General features: G+C 45.2%; 1 long non-coding RNA gene across 1 annotated transcript; it reads right to left on the bottom strand.

Annotated features, from left to right (window-relative positions):
* Window positions 1–1,403: 1,403 nt before the first annotated feature.
* LOC128352418 (uncharacterized) lies at window positions 1,404–9,876 on the bottom strand. The gene is made up of 5 exons (XR_008320402.1): window positions 9,740–9,876; window positions 9,223–9,332; window positions 8,597–8,680; window positions 3,147–3,251; window positions 1,404–1,823 (listed from the first exon to the last, which is right to left on the bottom strand). It is a non-coding gene; the product is annotated as an uncharacterized LOC128352418 (long non-coding RNA).
* Window positions 9,877–10,389: the final 513 nt, after the last annotated feature.

Raw genomic sequence — 10,389 nt, forward strand, 5'->3', positions numbered from 1 at the left:
TTACATTCCAATGTGCAGTGTGTCCTTTAGGAGTCTGTTAAAGTTTGTTGCTGAAGAGCTATATTCAACAGAGATAATTGACTGTGTGTTCACCATTGCCTATATCCCTTCTTGTGTGTTTGAATGTAACAATAGCTTTATCTTGATTTCCTGGGTTCCCTTGGAAGAAGGGGCAGTGTTTGAAAATGGATCTTTTCAGAGAAACAGAAACATCGTCATCAAGACTACAGACACCTCTACCTGTCCTGGATTTCCAGTAAATTATCTCTTACTGTCTGCCACCTTCTGCAAAGCAGGTGTAATGGCTTTGTGCAGATACTCCTTTTCTGTTAGTTTGTTACTGTGGCCGCCTTCAGATATCACATGAAATCAGAAGCAAACTCTCTTCCAGTTCACCCCCATGATGTCCAGATTATTAGAACCATGGTTCCCAGACCCAACCACAGTTCCGATTTTGCCCCCAAACCTAGGAATGAACCCTTGGTTTGTAGTGAGTTCCACTCACCCAACTGAGGGTCCATTTCCTCTTCCGTTATGTCTGGATTGGGATTTCACCCCAAACTGGAAGTAAGGCAGGAAGCTTCTCCCACAGGCTGCCAGCCCACTGGCTGGCGCGGGCTGTCCTTCCAGGGTCCAAGGAAGCCCACACAGCCAGTCCTGCCCCCTTGCTGGCTCCCAGACTTCAGATTGTAATCATCAAGGAGTGTGCAGGGGTGGTGGAGGCAAACCGTAGTGTTGGAAGGGGGCCAGTGTTTGGTGGATTCTGATCTAAAGTCCCTGGGTCCACAACAACTATGTTTATGACTTACAGAAGAGCTATATGGTAGTTTGGTTCTGACAAACAAGATGTTCTGACAACCAAGATTTGAGATGGAAACTGTCAAGACTTAAATAAGTTTTGAATTCCTTTGTTTCCCAAATATTGTGATCAGTGTTCCCTGTAGGAGGGATTCCCAGATGTAGGTGACTGCAACTCCCATCATCCCAAGCAAAAGGCCACTGCAGGTGGAGATGCTGGGAAGTGTAGTGAACAATATCTAGGAATCCTTGTTATAGGGAACACTGACAATGATATGGAGAACAATCCCTTTAAAAAAAAATATCTTAAAGTCCTATAAGCTAGCAGTACAAGCCACCTAATGGCGCAGTGGAGAAATGGCTTGACTAGCAAGCCAGAGGTTGCCGGTTTGAATCCCCGCTCATATGTTTCCCAGACAATGGGAAACACCTATATCGGGCAACAGCAATATAGGAAGATGCTGAAAGGCATCGTCTCATACTGCGCGGGAGGAAGCAATGGTAAACTCCTCCTGTATTCTACCAAAGACAACCACAGAGCTCTCTGGTTGCTAGGAAGTCGACACCGACTCAATGGCACACTTTACCTTTACCATAGGGATTAGTCTAACATTCTGCCAGTTTGTCTCAACAACTTTACTACGCATTTACACATCAAGGAACCAAAGAAGTGACAAAATTCTTGCTGCTTGGCAGGATGTTATGGATAACCAACTTGTCAAGTGGTTACATGCAGACAATGATAAGTGTTCACTTGGTAAATGGTTGTCTGTGCCATAATAAATTAGGTTAAAGAATGTTGAGGGTAACTGATTCACATTAAACAGGTTTCAAAATGTACTCTAAGCTACGGTGATAACTAGAGAACTACAAAAACACATGCTGATTTCTGGAGCACTAAAACATTAATACAATGCTGAACCAAATAAGCAGTAAGAGGATTGCCCATAATCCTTATTTTAGAACTCAAGGAATGCGATCAGTTTTATTCATGAATTCTGTCTCTGCAGTCTGATGTCCTTTGTCTATTAAATAAAAGTAGCATTTGAGTTCAGAGCCCCTCAGTTGCATAATATTTAAAAAGAGAAACTGCAGCTCCATACTATATTTTAGATCAAGTAACCTTAGTTCTGACCTCATAATAAGTGTTTCACTCTTTATATTTCGATTAAGAACTTGTCCTATTCATTTAAATATGGGGGAGAGGATGGAACTCTGAGGGATCCCACACGTTACCTACCATGTGTTCTATCAGCAGTCCCCCTAAAACCACCTTCTAGTATTTGCCCTCCAATTAGGAATGGAATTACCATTACACCATGCCATCCAGTCCCACTGCAGACCAGAAGGATACATGGTGGTTGATATCAAAAGCTGCTAAGAGGTCCAAGCAGATCTAACTGGAATGCAATTCCACTGTCTAGTTTCCTTCATTGATCATACACCAGGATGTCTGAAGCAGTTTCTTTCTGTCCTAAAGCCAGGACAGAAACCAGATTGAAAAGGATCCAGAGCATCAGTTTTATCCAGGAATCCTTGGTCGAGATGTCTTTCCATGCTGTCACGTGGAAAAGCAAGGTGCTTGAAAAGAGTTGTAGCAACACAGTTCTGTTGCTGCTACTCTTTTCAAGCACCTTGCTTTTCCATGTGACAGCATGGAAAGGCATCTTAACCACCATAGCCAACAGGGCCACCCCCTGTGTCAGCATCCTGGCTCTGAGTTTCATGGGGGACTGCTGTTGCCAGGGTGATGCTGCCGCCAACTGGATCTATGATTAAGCAAAGGTGGATTTATAATTGAGCAAAGATGTGCAATAAACATGGGTGATCACTAGGTGGAGCCATACCTGAATTCCCAATTTGAAATCATAGTTTTCCCATAGGGATCAATGAAAAACTCAAAAATATTAATAACTCATCAGTGGCTGGACAGAAAGCTAGAAAAATTCACATGGTGTTTCTACATGATGATGGCATTAAATGTAAAGACTTTCAAGGAGATCAGTCCACCCATTGATTTTTAATGATTTTTTTTAGTTTAAATTTTTTAATTTAAAAGTTTATTAAAAATCAACAAGTGGACTGATCTCCTTGAATGTCTGCACATATCATACTACCATCATGTAGGAATCCCATGTGAAATTTCAGGGCTTTCTGCCTAGCCATTCGGGAGTTATTAATATTTTTGCATTTCTCATTTAAACCCATAGCGAGATTATCTGATTGGGGCCCATGTTCAGTGCTTGCATGCAGGCCCCTTTGGAGCTTGCTATGTTACTGCTGCCAACCACGGCCTTTTCTTCTTCTTTTTTCTTTTTGGTCCTTCCATAGCTACATGAATCTATTACCTGCTGTCCCAAGAACTGCACTGCCATTTCCTGGTCCATGAACCACAAGGGCAGCATCTCATACTCTTTCTGATTAGAGCATTGTTCCAGCCTGGTCCTTTCTCCCTGCCAACGGAGAGAAACAATAGTTAGTCTTGTACAAAAGAAGGTCTTGGGAAATCTGTGCTGCTTACCACTGGTAATGTTCTAGATCTGAACTGTTAAACTTTGGCTCTCCTGCAGATGTTGGCTTACAACTCCCATAATTCCTGGCTGTTGGCCACTGTGGTTGGGGGTTATGGGAGTCGTAGACCTAAAGCAGCTGGAGGGCCAAGTTTGCCCACCCTTGTTCTATAAACAGTCTGGTAAGGTGATATTTGCACAGCCACATCCAACACTTTATTTGCGGTCAACATGCCACAGTAGTTGGATGGAAATTGCATTTTCCTAGCAACAAAATATTGCAGTTTGAGTACTGGGAACATCGTCTCCATATAAGAGGACTTCTGCTTTGAGGACAGGCACCCGGATTCTCTGTGCATCAGATGAATCACAGTTGTGCAATTACTACACAAAGAAAATCTGGCAGGGCCCTACCCATTTTCGCTGAATATCAGGTAGAGATTATTTGCCAAACACTGAGAGCTTGGAAAAGCCTACCTGCCATATTCCAGAGTGGCTAAACTCACATTACTGTATTGTAATGTTCACATTACAATTCACTTCACATAGAAATGCCCGCAAAAGACATTTATCCATGGCAACTCTCCTGTGTGCAAACAACATCTATAAGTATCTATATGGTGCCATTTTGTACCCTTCAGCTTTTCACAAAATTATATCCTTTTTCATGGAATGCACCCAGAGACCTGATGCAGATTGGGACCATGACACATGAGGAGGTGGGTAACATTTTCTCCCAGTACCATTTTGCCACCCAGAATCCCTCTCAGGTGATTATTTGGTGCAAATATCCATTCTGGGAGCAAGTGGCAGGGGGTGGGGTGGGGGGAATGGCACAGCAGGAAATATGAATGCACCCTCCCTACACTTGGTCCCAATCCACATCTCTCCAGCTGCTTTTTGTGGGGAAACAGAGTTCTGGCTTCAAGCTCTTCTTAGTGATGGGCTTAACGTAAGATGTCATTTAGCTGTGAGCCTGTGACACACCTCTTCTCACACCAAAATTTGCTGTCTGAGCACTCTACTCCTCATTATATACTCTTGCTGGAGGCTCTCTTCTTTGCCTGCTACATTCTATATTCATTCACTCTGCAATAAGCTGCACTGGCGTCTAAAGCAACTGTATGTTGGTAAACTGACCCAAACAATGTCCTTTAAAAACATCTATAGAATGTTTATTCTCACAATAGATCTGGTGGTTCTGATTTGATAACAGCTCCAGCTCAAACATTCAGCACCATTTTCTATTTGAATAAGCAGCTATTGGAAAGAAAGCAGTGTACTGAGTTTACACAACCAAGAAAATCAGCCTTGCAGTAACTAGACTCTGATCCATCTATATATATAATTCTCTAAGGCGTACCCATGGCTAATCCTGTGTGTGGCAGCTCTTGCGAGAGTTTGTGAGCAGAAGCACCATGGTGATTGGGCAGTGGGAATTCTATATACAGATAGGGAGGAGGAGCCTGTGATGGTTAAGGTCAGTTGGAATGCAACTGTTAATGGTCAGAGGATGTTCTTGATTGTAGAGGAGAGGAATCTATACATATAAAAGGATAGTGGGCAAGGGTCTGTGAAGAGAGGGGTCATGAGGGAGGAAAGAGCCCCTTCAGGAGAAGGAGGCTGCCGTTGTGTGAATTAGATGAGGAAACAAGATGAACAAGATCTGTTAACACAGGAAGGGAGAGGGGAAGAAAGAAAGGGAGGGGAAGAAAGACAGGGGAAGAGTGAGTGGAGGAGAGAGAAAGAGAGAGAAGGGAGGGGAAGAGAGAAAGAAGGAAGTTGTGAGGGAAGGGTCCGAGCCAGTCAGCAGCCTGAGGGGAATGAGTGGCCACAGCGGCGGCGGTGGCAACAAGGAAGGGCCCAGTCAACCACTGCTGCTGTTTGGGGCTACCGAGGCCTTTGGCGGAGGGAAAAGGCTAATAAGATTAAAATTATGATGGAATTTTGTATTTTATTAATCATATTTTTATACTGCCTGATGTGTACATCTCTAGGTGGTATACAAATTTTAATATTAGAACCACAGATTAAAATACATAAAACAGAATAAAAACAATATAAAATAAATTATTAAAATTATTAAAATTAATTCTAATGAAAAGCTTGTGAGAACAGGAGAGTCTTGAGGGTCTTCCTGAAAACAAACAGAAAAGGAGATGCTCTTATTTCAGCAGGCAGCATATTCCAAAGCTCTGGGGCAGCCACAGAGAAAACCTGGGCATGAGTCACCGCCAGATGAGCTGGTGGCAACTTAACTGGACCCCTCCAGAAGATTGTAGAAGGCGACAGCATTCATGACAAAGGAGGCGCTCTCTTAAATAGCTTGGACCCAAGATGTTAAGGACTTTATAGATAATAACCAGTTCCCGGACTATGTACAAAGGCAGCCCCACATAGAGCACATTGTAGTAATCAAATCTGGAGGTGACTAGCAGATGTACTACTGTTCTGAGGTCATTTATCTCAAGAAATGGATGCAGCTGATGTATCAGCCGAAGCTGATAAAAGGCACCTCTGGCCACTGCCTCAACCTGGGACACCAGGGAGAACTTTGGGTCCAGGAGCACTCTCAAGCTATGTACCTGATCTTTCAGTGGGAATGTAACCCCATCCATAACAGGTAGATCTAAACCATCTCTCGGGTCCTGACCCCCCACAGTCAGTACCTCCACTCTATTTGGATTCAACCTGTTTGTTATCTCTCATCATCCAGCCCATTACTGCAGACATTTAGGGAAGATGTGATTTTCTGATGCGGTCAACATGGAGAAGTAAATCTGGGTGTCATCAGCATATTGATAAAACCCAGCACCAAACCTCTTGATGAGCTCTCCCAGCAGTTTCATGTAGATAAGGCCTGCTCAACTTAGGCCCCCCCCAGCTGTTTTTGAACTACAACTCCCATAATCCCCAGCCACAGTAGCATATAGCCAGGGATTATGGGAATTGTAGGACAACAACATCTGCAGGAGGGCCGAAGTTGACCAGCCCTGATTGTAGATGTTAAAGAGCATTGGAGACAGTATGGAGCCTTGTGGAACTCCACACTTCAATTCTCGCTTTACAGAGCAACAGTCTCCAAATTACACCATATGGAATCTACCAGAGAGGTAGGAGCAAAACCAATGTAAAACAGTGCCACCCAATCCCACCTCCCTCAGGTGGTCCAGAAGGATACCATGGTCAATCAAAAGCCTCAGAGAGTTCCAAAAGGATCAGCAGAGTCACACTCCCTTTGTCGATAGCCTGTTGGAGATCATCCATCAGGCCAACCAAGGCAGTCTGAACCCCATAGCCCACACGAAAACCAGTTTGAAATGAGTCTAGATAATCTGCATCATCCAAAACTGCCTGGAGCTAAGAAGCCACCACCTTGCCCAACCATGGAAGGTTAGAAACAGGTCTGTAATTAGCTAACTCTGAGGGATCCAATGCAGGTTTCTTCAAAAGTGGTCTAATAATAGCCTCCTTAAGACAAGGAGGCATCCTGCCCTCCCTCAGAGGAACATCCTATATAATAAAACCCTAAGGTACCTGCGTCTGTGTCTCTTGCGGGTGTTCTGCTCATGCGTGGCGCGCGGGCTGCGCTGGTGAGGAGGCCTCTCGGATCCCCGGCGGCAGGGCTTAAGAGCCCTCCGCCGCTGCTACAGCCGCCAAGAGCAGCCGCTCGGATTGGGCCGCGTCTGTGGCGCCGCCCGGAGCAGCCACTCCGGTGGTGGGGAGGCCGCTCGCCGTCCTGGATCCCCAGCGCCAGGGCTTAAGAGCCCTCCACCGCCACTACAGCCCCTGGGAGCGGCCGCTCAATTATGCTGCATCCGCGGCGGCGCTGAGGGAGGCCACACCCACGGCCTCTAAGCAGGGGGCCGCCCTTGATTCTCGGCGGGGGGGCTTAAGAGCCCTCCGCCGCCGCTACAGCCCCCAGCGCAGCCGCTCCTATTAGGCCTGGCCACGTGCTCCTAACCGGCCTAGGAGCTGCTACGGACGTCTCCTCTCTCCAGTGAGTCAGAGAGAGGACTGAGCCGGCGCAGGCGCGCAGCCGGCTCCCCTGTTCACAACTCTTCTAGCGCCCGTTAATGTAACGGGCTTAACAGTCACTAGTTCATAATATTTACCAGACCCTCACTAATAATATGATTATCAGATGAGATAAACCAGGTTGGGTAAGGGTCAAGAGAACAGGTTGTAGGGCACACAGTCCAAAGCAGTTTGTCGACTTCCTCAGGAGTCACAAACTGAAAATGATCCAATCTAACCCCCTAAGAGGAATTACTGGACACCTCCACAGTAGACTCTGCAGTAACAACGAAATCCAGCTCTCGAACGCGAGAGATTGTATTCACAAAAAAGTCATTTAAAATGTCACAGCGAGTAACCAATGGTTCCAAGTTTATATTCAAGGGGGAGGGATACATACTAGCCCCCTCACAACCCTATACAACTCAGCTGGATGTGAGTTTGTGGAAGTAATGCAGACAGAAAAGAACTGCTTCTTTCCCATCCACACTGCCAGAGCATAGATCTTCAAATGTGCTCCGTGTTGTACCTGATCAGATTCACACTGAGTCTTCCTCCACTTGTGGTCTAGTTCTCTACCTCGCCGCTTCAGCTCCTATAATTCATCTGAATACCACGGGACTGTCTTTAAAGCAAATTGGAGAGGATGCTTAGGAGTGATTGTGTCTACTGCTCTAGTGAGTGCATTATTCCATGTTTGCACCAGAGCATTGACAGAATCACTAGCAGAGCCAACCCTAAACCCTTCCAAGGCTTCTTGGAATCCTATCAGATCCAATAACCTTCTTGGGCAGACCAATCTAATGGGTCCTTCACCCCTGCAGAGGTGGGTCGAGGCTGTAAGTTCTATCTTAACCAGATGGTGATCCGTCCATGACAAATGGGAAGATTATAGGAGTCTGCATCCATGGAACACCACCCTCATCAGAGCAAAAGACCAAATTGAGTGTGTGACCAGCATCATGTGTCGGTCCAGAGACCAATTGGGATAGGGCTATAGTTGTCATGGCCACTATGAACTCTTGAGCCGCTCCCGACACAACCCAGTCCCAAAATGAACATTGAAGTCTCCCGCCACCAACAACCTGGGCCACTCCAATGCCAACTCAGCAACCAGGTCCATCAGCTCAATTAGGGACTCCACGGGGCAGCAGGGTGATCGGGGTGACTCCACATTCAACATAGGCCAAACCCCTGACAGGGATCCTGGTAAGGGAGATGGTATTCTTATAGACTTCAGCCACCCCACCTCCTCGCCCACATCCTCTCACCTGCTCCACTGTGGAGTTGCTGCTTCAGCCATCTCTTCTTCCCGGCATATTCACTAGAGCACACTTCTGATGCAGAGCTAGAAGCTTTTTAAAGCAAAACCAGAAGCTTAAGAATGCTGCAACAGCTTGTATTCTTAATCACAGCTCAGTCCAAAATCCACCAAGCTATAAATCTTGACCTTTTGTGTCCTTTTTCCAAAACTGGAGGAGGACATGGCATTGGGATATCCTAAAGCTGAACAATGGATTCTGACCCAGAAAGGACACAAATAAAGCTTGTTTCCCCAGTCCATTGTGTGGGAAGGGCTGGAGGAATACAAAAATAAAGCTATTTTTTTAAAAGCCTGGATAAGTATCAGCCATACACAGTTTTCTATTTAGGGGATGCAGTGCCAGTGCAAGAGTTTAGACTAGCTGACCTCTAACTGCTATTGAACCCATGGTGGGCTGATTTGATTCCACATATTCTCTTAATCAGTGTGAAGCAACAGCAAAGATATGTGCAAACCAAAACTGAATTGCTGCATTTCACAAAGTCATATTCCTCCTTCTGAGCACAAGAGAAAGAAGTGGAACCTATAGGTAAACAGAGCTTGTGGATAAAGCACACAATTCAATTTCCTCACCTTCCTGCAGACTTTTTTGTCCCTCAGATGTGTGGATAATCCTGTCCCTTGCCAAAGGAAAAGTAAGAGGGCATTTGGAGATCTCAGATACCAGATCTAATTATGGAGGCCTTCAGAAATGGGGAAAAATGTTTAAAACCCTTTAATCAGAATGGTTAAAATGACTCTAAGCAGGTCTTCTGTGCACCCATGGGTATGGAATCATTCAAGCACAAAGCAAAAGAAGAACAGTAACAGCACAAGCTCCCCTACGTTTCTAGACTATGCCTGAATATTTTAGAATCTATATCTTGTCCACAATTCCCTGTACCCGTGTTCCATCTACTGATCTCTCTGAAAGCAAAAGAGGGATTTAATAATAACAATATTAATATCTGGACTTATGGAACTGCACTGCAAGGCAGGGGCGGCTCCCCCATGAGGCCAGGTGAGGAGACGGCCTCACGCAGCAAATGCACCACACAGGGCAGTGAGTGTGGGCGCCCCACCCTGCCCCCTGACAGGTGCATCACCTCACCTGCCTGCTGCCATCGCCATCCCCACCTCAACTCTGCTGGCTGCATCCGATTTCCAGTGCCATATCCTGCTGCAGTAAAAACAACAAAGAGAAAAATGAATGCAATCCCCTTGGAAATATAAAAGGTAGCAATTGTGGTGATTTATTTTTAATGCTAACTGGAAAACAGAGGCCCCTTGCAAGGTAGGTATTAAAAAAACCCATTCTGGTGGCAAAACGGCAGTTTAATTTTGGGTGGTGCACTAGATAAAGCATCAGGAGAAGTCAAGTTGGGTAGTATTACCTAGTGGTTGGAAGGCACATTATCTGACCTCCCCCCCCGCCCAAAAAAACCCAAAATCCCATTGTTAGATACTAGGAGGACAGCTTCTTCCATTTCTAGGATCTTCATTTTTTGTTGTTCCTAATAAAAGTTATTACCCTATGGTTACTTTTGGATCCCCACCAAGGACCAATGCTACCCACAATTTTTATTGAAGAACATTAATTACTTGGTAGATGCCTATAGAAATGAGGGGTGGGGGGAAAGCACATCATGAAATACATTTCTAAAGGGCTAGCCAACCTTAAAGATTAAAAAAGGTGAGGGGGAATATTTCTCCAATAATGTTAAAAATGTAAAGGAGTCACACTATGAAAATGAATCCCTC

This window comes from Hemicordylus capensis, chromosome 1 (genome assembly GCF_027244095.1).
Source record: "Hemicordylus capensis ecotype Gifberg chromosome 1, rHemCap1.1.pri, whole genome shotgun sequence".
NCBI lineage: Eukaryota > Metazoa > Chordata > Lepidosauria > Squamata > Cordylidae > Hemicordylus > Hemicordylus capensis.